This window comes from Cololabis saira, chromosome 11 (genome assembly GCF_033807715.1).
Source record: "Cololabis saira isolate AMF1-May2022 chromosome 11, fColSai1.1, whole genome shotgun sequence".
Lineage (NCBI taxonomy): Eukaryota > Metazoa > Chordata > Actinopteri > Beloniformes > Belonidae > Cololabis > Cololabis saira.
The window spans coordinates 45,854,840-45,873,304 of NC_084597.1; the positions used below are offsets into that span (position 1 = coordinate 45,854,840).

General features: G+C 43.4%; 4 non-coding genes across 4 annotated transcripts; all 4 read left to right on the plus strand.

Moving 5' to 3' along the window:
* The first annotated feature begins 300 nt into the window (after positions 1–300).
* On the plus strand, positions 301–374 carry trnat-agu (transfer RNA threonine (anticodon AGU)). The gene has a single exon. It is a non-coding gene; the product is annotated as a tRNA-Thr (tRNA).
* Positions 375–10,608: 10,234 nt separating this feature from the next.
* trnat-agu (transfer RNA threonine (anticodon AGU)) lies at positions 10,609–10,682 on the plus strand. Its single transcript has one exon. It is a non-coding gene; the product is annotated as a tRNA-Thr (tRNA).
* A 1,117-nt stretch (positions 10,683–11,799) lies between these two features.
* On the plus strand, positions 11,800–11,873 carry trnat-agu (transfer RNA threonine (anticodon AGU)). The gene has a single exon. It is a non-coding gene; the product is annotated as a tRNA-Thr (tRNA).
* A 2,765-nt stretch (positions 11,874–14,638) lies between these two features.
* trnat-agu (transfer RNA threonine (anticodon AGU)) lies at positions 14,639–14,712 on the plus strand. Its single transcript has one exon. It is a non-coding gene; the product is annotated as a tRNA-Thr (tRNA).
* The last annotated feature ends 3,753 nt before the right edge of the window (positions 14,713–18,465 follow it).

Sequence of the window (18,465 nt, forward strand, 5' to 3'; positions counted from 1 at the left end):
TAAAGGAAACAGCGCGATCAGAGATGGTTTGTCCGGCCGTTCAACCAGAGCCGTCGGGAGAGCTCTTCGTTCTGCCGATGCAGCAACCGATGACAAAAATACATTTGTGTATCTTGTCTTACGCACGTGTGAATTGTCCTGTGCATTTGTGAAACGGTGTGTGCATTTGCGGATCGGTGTGTGCATTTGTGCATTTTGTCCTGTGCATTTGTGAAATGGTGTGTGCATTTGCGAATTATGAGACCGTTCTAGCTCCATACTGTTTTGATGTCTGAGACGAGGTAAGTGAGAGGTTGTGGAGGCCCTGTGGCTTAGTTGGTCAAAGCACCTGTCTAGTAAACAGGAGATCCTGGGTTCAAATCCCAGCAGAGCCTCTAGACTCATCTGTGTTTGGATGAGAAAAAGATGATAGAAGTCTCATTCATCCATGGTGGTGAAATGGAAAAATGACATGTAGCTTCAAAATAAAGAAAGGCATATTGAAGGTTTCTTAACCAAAGTTAATTCACACATTCCAGTCTTAAAGTTCTTCTAAGAGAAGTGGACTGCTTGAGAGGGAGGTAATGTCTGGTTCTTCTCCTTTAAAGGGGACATATTATGGCATTTAATGTATATTTTAAATAGGCTTTGAATGTCTTAAAAACAATTTTAAGCTTGTTTTTTCTACATAAATCAGAAATTCAGCCTGTGGGCCGTGTCTATAGTTTTACCGCTTCTAACCCCTTTTTCTGTGCTCCATTCTAAGGGAAGGGGGGGGTATGATAATGAGGCTCTGCGCTGATTGGCTGCTTGAATGACGTGTAGGAGGGGAGGAGACAAAGCGTTGCTCCGGGCAGCGGCTGCGTAGCAAAGCGTGTCCACGGTTCTGCGTTAAATCGACGTGTACCCTACGCCGTAGGCTCTGTGTTGGTGTAACGCGGAACCATAAATCAGCCTTTAGTTCCCTGAAGAGGGAACGGGTCACCTCGTCTTCACACTAATTCACACAGGAAGACTGAATTTAATTTTAAACCCCCTCTTTCCTGGTTTAAATCGTTGGACTCATATGTTTCAAAATTTCTGTGGAAAAATAAAACTCCACGTATTAGTTTAAAGACATTGCAAAAATCCAAAGAATATGGAGGTTTAGAGTTACCTAATTTTCAGTATTACTTCATAGCCAATAAATTACAGTATATAATAATAATACATTTTATTTATATAGCGCTTTTCTGGGCACTCAAAGACGCTTTACATTAAAACAAAACACATAATACAAATTACAATTACACAGGACAGTACAAAAGGACACAACATGAGACAGGACATTAATCACACATTAAAAGCAGTTCTGTAAAGGTGAGTTTTGAGATGGGATTTGAATGCTGGGAGGTCTGTACAGTCACGGATGTTTTGGGGAGGGAGTTCCAGAGGGTGGGTGCAGCGATGGAGAAGGCCCTGTCGCCCCAGGTCCGGTGCTTGGTTCTGACTGGAAGGGACAGGAGGTTGGCGTCAGAGGAGCGGAGGCTGCGGGAGGGAGTGTAGCGGTGGAGCAGGTCGGTGAGGTAGCAGGGGGCCTGGTTGTGGAGGGCTTTGTGGGTGAGGAGAAGGATTTTGAAGTGGATCCGTTGAGGGATGGGGAGCCAGTGGAGCTTCTGGAGGACTGGGGTGATGTGGTCTCTGGAGCGGGTGTGGGTGAGCAGGCGGGCGGCAGAGTTTTGAATATATTGGAGTTTATTGAGGACCTTGGAAGTTGAACCGTAGAGGATGCTATTGCAGTAGTCGAGTCTTGAGGTGATGAAGGCGTGGATCAAGGTTTCAGCGGTAGAGAAGGAGAGTGATGGACGGAGACGGGCAATATTTTTCAGGTGGAAGAAAGCAGTCCTTGTGATGTGGTTGACATGGTGTTGGAAGGAGAGGTTACTGTCCAGGATAACTCCGAGGTTGCGGATGTGAGTGGAGGGAGACAGAATGGAGTTGTCCATGGTGAGGGTGAAGTTGTGAGCGGTTTTGGTGAGGGATTTTGGGCCGATGATGAGCATGTCCGATTTGTTGTAGTTGAGTTGGAGGAAGTTCGAGTGCATCCATGACTTGATTTCGGCGAGGCAGTTGGTCAGGGTAGAGTGGGTTGCAGAGGTGAGGGATTTGGTGGAGATGTACAGTTGGACGTCGTCGGCGTAGCAGTGGAAGTGGAGGCGGTGGCGGCGGATGATGTTGCCAAGGGGGAGCATGTAGAGGATGAAGAGTAGAGGACCAAGCACCGAACCCTGGGGGACGCCTTGTGACAGAGGGGCAGTGGAGGAGGAGCAGTTGTTGATGCTGATGAATTGATGTCTGTTGGTGAGATAGGATTTTAACCAGGAGAGGGCGGATCCGGTGATGTAGAGAGATGATTCCAGGCGGGAGAGGAGGATGGTGTGGCTGATGGTGTCGAAGGCTGCTGTGAGGTCCAGGAGAAGGAGAATGCTGAGGTTGCCGGAGTCGGAGGAGAGAAGGAGGTCATTGGTGACTTTGATGAGGGCTGTTTCTGTGCTGTGACGTGAGCGGAAACCAGATTGAAATGTTTCAAACAGATCATTGGAGGTGAGGTGGGTCTTGAGCTGAGTGGCGACGGCGCGTTCCAGAATTTTTGACAGGAAAGGGAGGTTGGAAATGGGCCGGAAGTTGTTCATGGTGTCAGGGTTGAGTCCAGGTTTTTTGAGGATGGGGGTGACAGCTGCCAGTTTGAGGGTGTCCGGGACTGATCCAGAGCTGAAGGAGGAGTTGACGATGTTGATGATGAGTGGGGAAATGGCTGGGAGACAGTTTTTTATAAATGTGGATGGGATGGGGTCCAGAGCACAGGAAGAGGTTTTCATGCCCATCATGACAGTGGAAAGAGACGCTGAAGACATGGGAGAGAAGTGAGACAGGGGCTGAGTGGTGGAGGGGGGGTAAACAGGTGGGGAGGTGGAGGGGGTGGAGGAGGTGGTCAGGTTACTGTAGATGGTCCGGATTTTGGATTGAAAAAATGAGAGGAAGTCGTTGCACTTAGAGACTGTGAAGGAGTTGGAGATGTTGTCACTGGGTTTGAGAAGTTTGTTGATTGTGGAGAAGAGAGCCTTTGGGTTGGAGGAGTCGGAATGGATGATGTTGGAGAAGTAGGTGGAGCGAGCTGAGTTGAGGGCATCCTTGTATTGGTGGAGATGATCAGTGTAGGCGAGTTGGTGAACAGTTAATCCAGATTTCTTGCAGAGTCGCTCGAGTTGACGTTTACGGGATTTCAGTTTGCGGAGTTCAGGGGTGTACCAGGGTGCTGAGCGTGCGAAAGAGACTGTTTTGGTTTTGATGGGAGCCAGTTGATCAAGACAGGAGGAGAGTGTATGATTGTAGTAATCCACGAGGTCCGAGGGGTTGTCGGGTGACGGGGGAGGGGAGGCGGACATCTGAGTGGCGAGAGAGGCTGAGAGGGCAGAGGGGGAGATGGATTTGATGTTGCGGAAGGATATTTTGCGTGCTTCTTTGGGAGTGGGGATGGGGATGTTGATGTCCATGATGATTGCCAGGTGATCAGACACGTGGAGGTTGAGGCTGGAGAGCTGATTTATTGTGAGGCCAGTGGAGCAGACGAGATCGAGGGTGTGGCCGCGGGCGTGAGTGGGGAAGTCGACGTGTTGAGTGAAGTTGAGGCAGTGTAGCAGGTCCAGGAATTCAGCAGCAGGTTTACAGTTAGGATCGTTGATGTGGAAGTTGAAATCACCCAGGAGGAGAACAGAGGGAGAGATGGAGCAGAGCTGGGTCAGAAAATCCGAGAGATCCGAGAGAAAGGAGGGGTTTGGTTTGGGGGGGCGATAAATGACGGCGGTGACAAGAGGAGTGGGGCCAGGTAGTTTGAAGGCAGTGTGTTCGAATGAAGGAATGACAGGAATGGGGATGGAGGTTGCTTTAATGTCCTTTCTGTATATTGCTGCAACACATTGTAAAATGGTCAAAAGATCATCCTTTAGATAGTCAATGGCTGGACTCAGAGCAAGTGTTTTGCAACGAACTAGAAATCTCAGAGTTACCATTCATTAGTCAAAGTATCAAACATCATCAATGTTTCAAAAGCATTAATATTAGCACAACTTTATCAGCTTGGTGGGAATTTCTTAAAGTAGCTAAAATTTCACTTTTTCCATGTGACCGTTGTTGTGGAATTTATCAAAAACCAGTTCAGAAGTCCGCTCGTGGTATAGAGAGGTTTTAATCAGTTCAGCCGGCGGTCGACATGACCATCACAGATCAAGTCTGTATTTGGTGTGTCGACCCAGATGGGTTCAGTCAAAGGGTTTTTATGCAAAAGTTACAGGAATAAACCAGCCCACTGAGAGCCAGTCAGATGTGAGGATCCTTTAGCTTTGGGACCACCCCTTGAGGGATCAGGAAATCCGTATATGGTCTTTGTCTCTGTGGGGGGCTGGAAGTCTCGGTACTCCCCTGGGACTCGAGTGACGTTGTAACCAGATAATACACAAATCAGGCGAGAGACAAAAAGTAATTTACAGTTGGATGTGACTCGGGCCAAATGTCATTATCAGACATTTGCCATGACTGTCACAGACCTCCAAATCACCCCATAGGGTGCTCTCGTGATTCAAATCTGTTTGAACCAACTTCCAAGGTGGGATCTTCTACATGGGGGTAGGAAGTTTGAAGCTAACACAAAGGTGTTGGGTCCTAGTTCAAAGCCCTGCAGGAGGTAGAACTGGGGCAACCTCCCCCTGCAGGGGGCCAAGCTGCTTCATCAATTCACAATTTTTTTTTTTTTTTTTTTTGTTGAATTACAGTGGAGTAGTGATACATATTTTGCAAGTGAACCTTAAACATGTGATCAGAAGTCAAATAACAACAAGCCAACAAAACAAATTCAAATATCAAGTAACCAACGTGTCCTAACTGTTCTTTAAAGCAATCAAAAAACTAGTTGCGACAGTTGTATGTAACGTTTTAGCAATGTCTTTCAAGTGATGCGTTATTTCTTGGACTGTGGCATTGCGGGTATAAATGTACAACATTCAGTTTTAATGACAGCACAAGTTCCCCTTGAGAAGCTAGTAAGTAGTCCAATGCAGCACGATTCCGCAAGGCCATCATCCCTAGAGCAGCCATCTCCCGTGAGAGCATCGGCATGCCCCCTGTTGCGGTTCTTGCCGAATCCTCAATGGAATCGGGCAGTGGTTTTTGGCTTGTTTTAGGCTTAACAAGCGGTTCTTCAGAAGGAGAGTATGTGGAGTCACATCTCGATGCTACACCATAATTGTCTCGCTTGTGGGGGTCCGCGGGGCCTGTGCTGCTCCTCTGCTCCTCCGCTCCTCCGCTCCTCCACCAGTCGTGGAGGTCCTGGGTGTTGGAGCTGGGCCCGCGTTGCCCGCGTTGCTCCCCTCAATGGCTCCGACGGGGTACCACAGAAAGAAGAAGGAATCGGCCGGTCTCCGGTGCATGGTCGAGGAGCTGTGCTCCCGCAGTGGGACGCGTGGAACCAGGCCAGCGCCCCCCACCCTTGAGTGTCGGTGGTGCAGGACGTGCTGAGCCCTGGACCACCGAGGCCCTCTCCGACACAAACCCAGTCTCCGGGTTGTGGCATGGTTTGCCACTAGGAGGAGACTGGACAGCTTTTACTTTTCTGTGGATTGACTGAACAACAGAAGTTTAGAGTACAACAGAATGATATCATGGATTCATCCATGGCATGGAAGTCCATCTTCTTCATATATACAGAACTGAATTGCTTGGTATGGTCATAGGTCTACCCATAATCCTTTCATGAGGCGTGAGTTTTGTGCTTCCTAATGGGTGTTAACAGGTGTCAACATTGTCCATTTAAGTCCAGTTTAAAATTCTCTGCACATACAAAAACATTTTCATACATGAACATTTTCATATCCCTCACATAATGTCTATTTGCAGAGCTTCAAAAAAAATCACGGTGGGGGGAAGGTGTTGATAATGTTTGCAATATTTTTATAGGATGCAAATCTTGGAGCTTATCAGTCTTTCAACACTATCTGACACATTCCCCCTTTTTCTCATCTGTGATTGCTAACTGTGATCAGCTATTACGGGTACAAGGATGTGGGTGCAACAACGCGGCCGTCGTTGCTGACCCATAATTATTTACATTTTTACAACCATGGGAATGCTACAATCCGTTTTTTTTTTTTTTCACCTCAGTAGTCTTCTTGTAGGAGGCCTACATCATTAGGAGAAACCAGGTCGTTAGCGGGTATAGAAGGGCAAAGTTTTACATAGACAGGTAAGCCAAATTTGGCAGTTTCTTTTGCTGCATGGTCAGCTGAAGCATTGCCTAGTGAAAACAGGGTTGGACTGGGTGTGGGCTTCACATTTAACAAAGCAATAGATGAAGGTAGTTGACAGGCTTGTAACAGTTCACCAATCAATTAACCACATTTATCTCCGAGGATGAGATAAATTCTTGGTTCGCCCACAATATATAAAATCTATAAAATACAATATACACAACCAAAAGCATATCTGGAATCTGTATAGATTGTAACAGTTTTACCTTTTGATCAGTATATATAGTTTCATCTACTTGGGTGGAGCTGGAGGAGGAGGGCGCTTTCAACAATTAAGAATTATCACAAATTGTATAACCTGCGTATGGTATTCCATTTTTATAAGCAGAGTCGTCAGTGAGGAAAACAGGAAAAGTCAGGACGAGTGTTAAAGACAGAGGTGTCCAAAGTATTCACATTCATTACTCAGGTAGAAGTATAGATATTAGAGTTCAAAAATACTCCTGTAGAAGTTGAAGTATCAACTCAAAATTTATTTATTTTATTTTATTTATTTTTTCTCAAGTAAAAGTATAAAGTACTGGTTTCAAAAGTACTTAAAGTATAAAAGTAAAAGTAATATAAGTGGGGAAAAACCATTAAGGCTAAAAGCCATTGAAAATGAATGCATCTTAGTATAATGCAAATATATTAAAGAACCATATATGTGCATTATTGAGCATTAACATGTGTTTCAGAGACCAGACACGTACAAACCAAATATGTTTATACTTCTCATCCAACCACAACCAAATTCACTCTATCCGGATGGCACAATTTAACTGGATAGTTTTTTAAAGGCCGAAATGAAATAGAGTAAGGCTGTTTTTAAAAACGTAAGGAGTAAAAAGTAAAGATAATTGCGTGAAAATGTAAGGAGTAAAAGTAAAAACCGTCTGAAAAATAATTACTCCAGTGAAGCATACACAACCAAAAGTTCTACTTAAGTAAGGTAATGAGGTATTTGTACTTCGTTACTTGACACCTCTAGTTAGAGATTAGTTTTACATGCATTCAGAGACGTTATAGTTGGGTCACAGACAGATTTCCATGCAATTAAATTATGAAGGTACCATAGGCAGGATAAGATTATGTAAATTGGGATGCTCTGATTTGCCTCACCACAATGGGAGATAAAGGTTTTGATTTTATCATTTAACTGGTTCTCTAATTTCATTTTTGTCTGCGTTGTGTTTTTAAATCCTTCTAGCCATCAGCTTTTTATTTTGATCAGTAAGCAAAGCTATTTGAGATTCTGCATTACGGCGTCTACCTTCATCCCTCCAAAAATCTGAGGGAGTTTGAAGTGCTTTTTAGTTATTTTAACAATATTTAATACTAACTAAGTAACAAACAAAACTAACAAATAAAACTATCGGTACCGTGATTACCATACATGTATTTAAAGAACTGAAAAACTTCCCAAAAACGTTTCAACTATCAGTCTACCTGAGCATATAAATCATTCCTGTTGATGCAAAGAAGAGCGAGTCGATTCTTGCAGAAATGAAATATACTCCTTGGGAGAGCGTGTCATCCCCACTTATAAAATAAAAGAAACAGTTCTTCTACATATATGTCAGTTTCCCACAAGTATCTCAGTGTTCCAAACACTTCTTTTTGGACCTCAAGTCCTGCATATGCTATAAGTCCCACTGGACTACTCAGACCAACATGGCATTCTGGCCATTATTTCCTTAATGTTACCAGAGATATTAAACCTTTTTAGAAGAGCGAGTCAGATTCTTAAGGCAGGAGAAGCAGAACATTCTCACAACACAATCAAATTCAAGTGTTATGAAATTGCCAGCGTTCCTAAAAACATCTCTACAATAACGTTCCCAATAACACAAAATAATAATAAAAAATATAACCTTCACAACCACACAGCGGACTTACCTAAATTTAAGGATAACGTCAACTTTCTCTGGCACTCCAGTTCACAGACTTTCGACAACAGCCCAGAAACAATAATTTGGGATTTAAATGGATCCCTTACCTTTGAAAATTTAGATAGAGTCGCTGGTTGTGCCGTTGGTCTGGAAAAGGAGTTTCCGTCGAAGGTTTATTGTCAATCCGGGTCACCTGCACCAAATTGTTGTGGAATTTATCAAAAACCAGTTCAGAAGTCCGCTCGTGGTATAGAGAGGTTTTAATCAGTTCAGCCGGCGGTCGACATGACCATCACAGATCAAGTCTGTATTTGGTGTGTCGACCCAGATGGGTTCAGTCAAAGGGTTTTTATGCAAAAGTTACAGGAATAAACCAGCCCACTGAGAGCCAGTCAGATGTGAGGATCCTTTAGCTTTGGGACCACCCCTTGAGGGATCAGGAAATCCGTATATGGTCTTTGTCTCTGTGGGGGGCTGGAAGTCTCGGTACTCCCCTGGGACTCGAGTGACGTTGTAACCAGATAATACACAAATCAGGCGAGAGACAAAAAGTAATTTACAGTTGGATGTGACTCGGGCCAAATGTCATTATCAGACATTTGCCATGACTGTCACAGACCTCCAAATCACCCCATAGGGTGCTCTCGTGATTCAAATCTGTTTGAACCAACTTCCAAGGTGTGATCTTCTACATGGGGGTAGGAAGTTTGAAGCTAACACAAAGGTGTTGGGTCCTAGTTCAAAGCCCTGCAGGAGGTAGAACTGGGGCAACCTCCCCCTGCAGGGGGCCAAGCTGCTTTATCACCGTACACCCATATGGAACAACCCAGACATCGTGAAAAATGATAAAAAGATGGTTAACTTCGTTCAATGGGGAGATCAAGGAATACGGTATTTACAGCACGTAATTGTAGGAGGACAGTTTGTACCTTTCAATACACTTATTGTTCAATACGGAGTTAGCAGGAATACATTTTTAGAGTATCAACAACTTAAGGCCATAATAAATAAAACATACAAAATTAGCCAATTAGATTTACAACTTCCCCCTAAGATAACAGATTTATTGAATCTAAGCACTTTAAAGTTGTTATCAAAACTCTACAGGTTAGTGTCTAAACTGGACGATTCAGTCTCTCTCCCGATCTCCAAGTGGGAGGCGGATCTCTCTCTTAATACCGACCAGTTTTCTTGGTCACAAATATGCTTAAATACGTTTACTATGACTAAAAACCCAAACTTACAACTTATACAGTACAAAGTTCTTCATAGAATACATTATACTGGACAAAGGATGTTCCAGATGGGCTTTGTCACCTCTAATATCTGTTCACAGAGAACACCCCAGATAATTATATGCATGCTTTATGGTTCTGTACACCGGTACAGAGGTTCTGGAAGGAGATTTGTGAGGATTTATCCACATGGATCAACCACAGAATCCCAGCGGCCCCACGGTATGTATATTAGGTCACCTGGGAGACACTCAAATAGAACCTAATTGGACACACCGGGTTCTCACTGCCTTATGTATTGCAAAGAAAACCATTCTAGTAAATTGGAAACAAAAATCCAGGTTATGTATCAACCATTTTAGGAATCTTTTATCAGATCATATTAGTAGTGAGATAATGTCTGCCTCCACTGAACAACATTCAGCTGAATTACACTCTCTGTGGTCCCCTATTATTGGCTTCGTTACCTAGTGGGGGCGAGGGGGTGGTGATCTCGTAGCCCTTGGGGTTGGGGGTCGGCTTGGGGGGTCTGGGGCGCGGGCCTCCGGTGGCCCCTGCGGGGCGGTGGGGGGGGCCGCGGGGCCCTGTCCCTGGCCGGTGGGGGCCTTGGGGGCCTGTGGGGGGGGTTGCCTCATGGCGGTGGGGGGGGGTGGCTGGGGGGGCTCGGGCGGGGGGCTGTGGCTTGGGCGTCTCCGGGTCTCTTTTTTTTTTTTTCTATGACATCATCACTGTTATGAAGTAAAAACTAAACCAAAAACCCCAAATAATATGGTCATTAATTCCATTGAAGAAGATATGATGTCATCCAGTTATGATGTCATTAATTCCATTTAAGAATATATGATGTCATCAACTTATGATGTCATTAATTCCATTGAAGAAGAAATGATGTCATCAATTCCATGAACCATTCCATTCCATCAACAAGCCCGCAGACGCAGGAGAGTTGTCCGACGCAGACGCTGAAGGTCAACAGATGATGGAGGGAATCCTGAATGAATGATTTAAAAAAGGAAAAAAATACATAAAAATAAATCATGAAAAAAAAAATAACGTAAAAAAAAACAAAAAACAAACACAAACCCTGATCTTAGTCACTTGAACCTGTTTTGTATTGGTTCAAGTGACCTGTAAAAAGTGAATGTGAGGTAGGACACTAGAACTCACTGTTCTAGAGGTTGTGGAGGCCCTGTGGCTTAGTTGGTCAAAGCACCTGTCTAGTAAACAGGAGATCCTGGGTTCAAATCCCAGCAGAGCCTCTAGACTCATCTGTGTATTGATGAGAAAAAGATTATAGATGTCTCATTCATTCATGATTCAACCATATGGTGAAATGAAAAAATGACATGTAGCTTAAACAAAATAAAGGCACATTGAATGTTTCTTACCCAAAGTTAATTCGCACATTCAAGTTCTTCTAGGAGATGTGGACTGCTTGAGAGGGAGGTAATGTCTGGTTCTTCTCCTTTTAGTCACTTTAATGCTTTGCTGTTCTTCACTCGTGCCACAAGGTGGGGTACTCCTCCAATTCTTCTTGACCAAATGTGTATTTCTTTACGTGGTGTTTCTGACAGTCAGTTACTTTCCAAGTTTGACCTCACTTAAAAAGGTCAAGGACAAGTTTCACAAATACACAGAACAATTCACACGTGCGTAGGACAAGATATACAAATGTATTTTCTATGCGCACACAAATATAACCTGATTTACAAACGTTTTTTTGTCTGTGAGCTGCGCTGGATTTGCGTGGGACTTTTAAGACTTCCCTGACGTGATCAATCCAAAAATACGTTTTTTTTTAACACAGAAGGATCTTCAACCAATCAGATGTCTTCCTTTGTTTCAGCCAATCATAAGAGCGCACCCCACGTGGGGGACGCAGAGCAGTGGATAAAACACGACTTACTCTAAACCAATCAGATTAAAGGGGCGGATACACCTGCCGTTTGAACTGCGTTAGCGCCGTTCGGTTAGAAAAGTGATTCAATATATGGAGTTGGTGGAGTAAAGATAAATAAACAAGACAGCAAACAGGATGGAGAGGAGATCACTCTTCTGCTTTTCTTGTGATCTCGGTAAAGAAAACAGCGCGATCAGAGATGGTTTGTCCGGCCGTTCAACCAGAGCCGTCGGGAGAGCTCTTCGTTCTGCCGATGCAGCAACCGATGACAAAAATACATTTGTGTATCTTGTCTTACGCACGTGTGAATTGTCCTGTGCATTTGTGAAACGGTGTGTGCATTTGCGGATCGGTGTGTGCATTTGTGCATTTTGTCCTGTGCATTTGTGAAATGGTGTGTGCATTTGCGAATTATGAGACCGTTCTAGCTCCATACTGTTTTGATGTCTGAGACGAGGTAAGTGAGAGGTTGTGGAGGCCCTGTGGCTTAGTTGGTCAAAGCACCTGTCTAGTAAACAGGAGATCCTGGGTTCAAATCCCAGCAGAGCCTCTAGACTCATCTGTGTTTGGATGAGAAAAAGATGATAGACGTCTCATTCATCCATGGTGGTGAAATGGAAAAATGACATGTAGCTTCAAAATAAAGAAAGGCATATTGAAGGTTTCTTAACCAAAGTTAATTCACACATTCCAGTCTTAAAGTTCTTCTAAGAGAAGTGGACTGCTTGAGAGGGAGGTAATGTCTGGTTCTTCTCCTTTAAAGGGGACATATTATGGCATTTAATGTATATTTTAAATAGGCTTTGAATGTCTTAAAAACAATTTTAAGCTTGTTTTTTCTACATAAATCAGAAATTCAGCCTGTGGGCCGTGTCTATAGTTTTACCGCTTCTAACCCCTTTGTCTGTGCTCCATTCTAAGGGAAGGGGGGGGGTATGATAATGAGGCTCTGCGCTGATTGGCTGCTTGAATGATGTGTAGGAGGGGAGGAGACAAAGCGTTGCTCCGGGCAGCGGCTGCGTAGCAAAGCGTGTCCACGGTTCTGCGTTAAATCGACGTGTACCCTACGCCGTAGGCTCTGTGTTGGTGTAACGCGGAACCATAAATCAGCCTTTAGTTCCCTGAAGAGGGAACGGGTCACCTCGTCTTCACACTAATTCACACAGGAAGACTGAATTTAATTTTAAACCCCCTCTTTCCTGGTTTAAATCGTTGGACTCATATGTTTCAAAATTTCTGTGGAAAAATAAAACTCCACGTATTAGTTTAAAGACATTGCAAAAATCCAAAGAATATGGAGGTTTAGAGTTACCTAATTTTCAGTATTACTTCATAGCCAATAAATTACAGTATATTGTAAAATGGTCAAAAGATCATCCTTTAGATAGTCAATGGCTGGACTCAGAGCAAGTGTTTTGCAACGAACTAGAAATCTCAGAGTTACCATTCATTAGTCAAAGTATCAAACATCATCAATGTTTCAAAAGCATTAATATTAGCACAACTTTATCAGCTTGGTGGGAATTTCTTAAAGTAGCTAAAATTTCACTTTTTCCATGTGACCGTACACCCATATGGAACAACCCAGACATCGTGAAAAATGATAAAAAAATGGTTAACTTTGTTCAATGGAGAGATCAAGGAATACGGTATTTACAGCACGTAATTGTAGGAGGACAGTTTGTACCTTTCAATACACTTATTGTTCAATACGGAGTTAGCAGGAATACATTTTTAGAGTATCAACAACTTAAGGCCATAATAAATAAAACATACAAAATTAGCCAATTAGATTTACAACTTCCCCCTAAGATAACAGATTTATTGAATCTAAGCACTTTAAAGTTGTTATCAAAACTCTACAGGTTAGTGTCTAAACTGGACGATTCAGTCTCTCTCCCGATCTCCAAGTGGGAGGCGGATCTCTCTCTTAATACCGACCAGTTTTCTTGGTCACAAATATGCTTAAATACGTTTACTATGACTAAAAACCCAAACTTACAACTTATACAGTACAAAGTTCTTCATAGAATACATTATACTGGACAAAGGATGTTCCAGATGGGCTTTGTCACCTCTAATATCTGTTCACAGTGCACAGAGAACACCCCAGATAATTATATGCATGCTTTATGGTTCTGTACACCGGTACAGAGGTTCTGGAAGGAGATTTGTGAGGATTTATCCACATGGATCAACCACAGAATCCCAGTGTGCCCCACGGTATGTATATTAGGTCACCTGGGAGACACTCAAATAGATCCTAATTGGACACACCGGGTTCTCACTGCCTTATGTATTGCAAAGAAAACCATTCTAGTAAATTGGAAACAAAAATCCAGGTTATGTATCAACCATTTTAGGAATCTTTTATCAGATCATATTAGTAGTGAGATAATGTCTGCCTCCACTGAACAACATTCGGCTGAATTACACTCTCTGTGGTCCCCTATTATTGGCTTCGTTACCTAGTGGGGGCGGGGGGGGTGGTGATCTCGTAGCCCTTGGGGTTGGGGGTCGCCTTGGGGGGTCTGGGGCGCGGGCCTCCGGTGGCCCCTGCGGGGCGGTGGGGGGGGCCGCGGGGCCCTGTCCCTGGCCGGTGGGGGCCTTGGGGGCCTGTGGGGGGGGTTGCCTCATGGCGGTGGGGGGGGTGGCTGGGGGGGCTCGGGCGGGGGGCTGTGGCTTGGGCGTCTCCGGGTCTCTTTCTTTTTTTTCTATGACATCATCACTGTTATGAAGTAAAAACTAAACCAAAAACCCCAAATAATATGGTCATTAATTCCATTGAAGAAGATATGATGTCATCAAGTTATGATGTCATTAATTCCATTTAAGAATATATGATGTCATCAAGTTATGATGTCATTAATTCCATTGAAGAAGAAATGATGTCATCAATTCCATGAACCATTCCATTCCATCAACAAGCTTGTAACAGAGTTTATAAATAGAACTACTTCTTACTAGTTCTCATCACATCTTTTGACAATGCCACGCAGACGCAGACAGAGCTCTCGCCCCGTCCGCAGGCGCCGGAGAGTCCGTAGGACCCGCGTCGCCCGCAGACGCAGGAGAGTTGTCCGACGCAGACGCTGAAGGTCAACAGATGATGGAGGGAATCCTGAATGAATGATTTAAAAAAGGAAAAAAATACATAAAAATAAATCATGAAAAAAAAAATAACGTAAAAAAAAACAAAAAACAAACACAAACCCTGATCTTAGTCACTTGAACCTGTTTTGTATTGGTTCAAGTGACCTGTAAAAAGTGAATGTGAGGTAGGACACTAGAACTCACTGTTCTAGAGGTTGTGGAGGCCCTGTGGCTTAGTTGGTCAAAGCACCTGTCTAGTAAACAGGAGATCCTGGGTTCAAATCCCAGCAGAGCCTCTAGACTCATCTGTGTATTGATGAGAAAAAGATTATAGATGTCTCATTCATTCATGGTTCAACCATATGGTGAAATGAAAAAATGACATGTAGCTTAAACAAAATAAAGGCACATTGAATGTTTCTTACCCAAAGTTAATTTGCACATTCAAGTTCTTCTAAGAGATGTGGACTGCTTGAGAGGGCGGTAATGTCTGGTTCTTCTCCTTTTAGTCACTTTAATGCTTTGCTGTTCTTCACTCGTGCCACAAGGTGGGGTACTCCTCCAATTCTTCTTGACCAAATGTGTATTTACGTGGTGTTTCTGACAGTCAGTTACTTTCCAAGTTTGACCTCACTTAAAAAGGTCTCTACTTGGTTTGGGAGACTGTGCATGTAATTCAAAATGTTATAAACCAGGCCTGGATCTATGGAGTAAGATAACTTCCAAAAAGATGTGTCCATGTTATAACTATTCGTATTCGTAATGATAAACATTTGTATGTAAATAAAAAAGTTGTACCCCAAATTCTGCTGTCACACACATGAGTCTGATAAATTATTAGGGTTAGGATTGTTTTTATGCGAGTATGAATCTAAAAGCTGTGAGTGAAGAGTCTTCACTGTGAACACGAATTCAAGTTTATGAGTACGAGTCGAAAAACTGTTAGGCACCAAATATAATATATTTAATTTTCTCAGATGGCAAAAATAAGAACTTTATTGATCCCACATAGGAGTAATTCATGTTGTATCAGCTATAGAGAACAAGGTAGCGCCGAAAAACAATAAATAGCCCCCATCACAAAAATAAGTATAATCTAAAAGTAATCTTAATAATCTAAAAAAAATAATAAAGTGCTTAGATACCAGCAAACAAAATAAACAAAAAGGAATAAAATCAAAACATAAAAGAGCTGGGATGACGGCGGAAGCAGCAATGCGATGATCAGAGGGGGGCGGCGTCAGTAGCACAAGGCGGGATGTAAAGCATAAATGCAAAATAAAAAAATAAATAAATAAATAAAATAAAATCCGCAGCATCCCTAGAGCTAGTATGAGTCACCTTGTCCACAAAAAACTTAAAGGGGACCTATTATGAAAAACAAGTTTTTTCTTGTTTTAACATATATAAAGTGGTCTCCCCTCACCCTGCCAACACAGAAAAGATGAAATGCCATGAAATTCTGCAGGGTCCGCACACCCCGCCCGGCTGAATCTTCCAGTGTCATGTGATTTCTACGAGCCATTCAGAATCTGCGCCTATCGTTACGTAACGATAGGCGCTGATTTCCATAGGTCGGCCTCTGCTGCTGAAACCAAGCCCACAACGACCTCCGCCGGCTGAAGCGTCCGCCATTGTTTAGAAGTGGTGAATCGTGTGGCTGTTTCCACAGCGAGGGACAGTTTTTGCATCGACACTTACCCTCATAAAAGGATCAGTACCAACAGTACGGACCCGGCAACTGCACACAAGTCAGCGGTAAGTGACGTTATTTTTTTATGTTATTTATATTTGTCTACAAGTATGATCTTTGCATGGGCTAAGTATTTAGCCTAGCTCCAGAGCACCGGAGCTGCTCACGGAGCTGCCGGAGATGCTCACCGTGGCCCCGGCGGCTCCAGTGTTCCCTAACGGAGCCACTCACTCGTTAGGTAACACCGGAGCTCTATTAATACATTGTTCTTCTGTTCATGGTTTCAGATCTTCCAAGCACCTGAAGCTGTTCAACGACACCTTCAGAAGAAACGCACGGTCCTTCCTTGAGCCAGCAATAGTGCATACATGTTATTTATATACAACTTATGTTCTTTTATTTTTTTAACAATAAATTTGCCATTTGTGAACATTCAGTGTTGTGATTTCTTTACAGTTAACATGATTCATTTGTCTTGAGAACTGTGTTGTACCTGTTTAGAATTCAATTAAATCTTCCTGTGTGAAAACGAGGTGACCCGGTCAGGTAACTAAAGGCTGATTTATGGTTCTGCGTTACACCAACACAGAGCCTACGGCGTAGGGTACGCGTCGATTTAACGCAGAACCGTAAATCAGGCTTTAAGATCCGTTTACACCGCGTAACTGAATGCGAGCGTCCGACTATCGCGTCGAGCTGCGTGACATCGGACGCTCTCTGTCCACACTGAAACTGTTAAACTCGCGGCCAGTTAGGACAGATACTATGACTTGATGATATACAAAAAAATAAAGCAATGGAATTTATTTTGTCGCAGAAGCTCGGGGGCACGCTTTGTGTAAGCAGCCGGCTCTTCAGCCCAGAGCGAGGCTTTGTTCCCTCCCCTGCTTCACGTCATCCAAGCAGCCAATCAGCACAGAGCCTCATTATCATAGCCTCCCCTCCCCTCAGAATCCCTCGCAGAAAAGAGGTTAGAAGCGGTAAAACTAGAGACATGGCCCACAGGCTGAATTTCTGTTTTATGTAGAAAAAACAAGCTTAAGATTGTTTTTAAGACATTCCACGCCTGTTTAAAATATACATTAAATGCCATAATAGGTCCCCTTTAAAGAGCATATTGCAGGTTGGAGACCCCTGTGAATCAATGTGTAGGAAAATAATGTAGGAACTGAATTTTCATTGAAATACGCATAAATATATAGCCTACTACAGTGACCTCCGGAGTTGTTTTTGTGAGAGTATTTTACTTCCGCATCTGAAAAAGCTGAACCGGAAGTGATGTAGCGGCAGGGAGTGCAGTGAATTTCATTATTTTTAGGCAAAATAATGGCTCTTAATGTTAGTTGTGACACCAAAGAGGTTGTGAATGTGTATTCACACCAATATGACGGGCCACAGCCTTATAATTACGAACCCGTTAGGCCCCCCACGTTCTTTTGATAAACAGCTGAAACTCGCTTTTTAAAAGGCTGATTTATGGGTCCGTGTTACACCAACGCAGACCCTACGGCGTAGGTTACGCGGCGACGCACAGAACGCTGCGTGAGCCGCGTAACCTACGCCGTAGGCTACACCGTCGATTTTACGCAGAACCATAAATCAGACTTTCGGAGTTTCTTTCAGGAGCGCCCGTGCGCTCCTGAAAGAAACTCCGAATATAACTCCTAAAAGATGGGTGAGTACTTGTAATCTGTCTACGTTTGTACTTTCTAAACAGAAAACAAGCTTATTATCTTCTCTTTTTTCTGATTAAATGCATCCGAAATAGCCGGGTATTTTTAAAACCGAATATTTCCCCCCCTTCGTTTATAAAATAATTTGTATCCACATTACATCGTTGTTAAAAAAAAAAACCTTCCACACATAACCGAAGATATGCGTTTTCGACCACATTCATAAGCATTCCAAACCTGTAGATCATCTGTAGATCATCTGTTCTTCCCCCCCAGGTGTCCCGCCACGGAGCTGCCGCGTTAATCGACGCAGCCCTAGGGCGTAGGGCTGTGCGTCGCCGCGTAACCTACGCCGTAGGCTCTGCGTCGGTGTAACGCAGTAAACGGTGGTCAAGAGCAGAGACCATTTATTTAATAAATAGCTTGGAGAACAAATGGTGGATCATCTGTAGTTCTGTAGTAAACAAAGGTCGCACGTTAGAGGTCAGAATCCGAGCAGATTTGTTGTTGTTTTGGAGCATAATGTGACGTTCGAAAACGCAAAACTCCGGTTGTCTCTGTCTACACTCATCTACATAAACGGAGTTTTCAAAAATCTTCACTTTGCCCGGAGTTTTTTTAAACATTCGTTTATTTGCGTTTTCATGTGGATGACAGGTCCAAACGTAGGAAAATATCTTCGG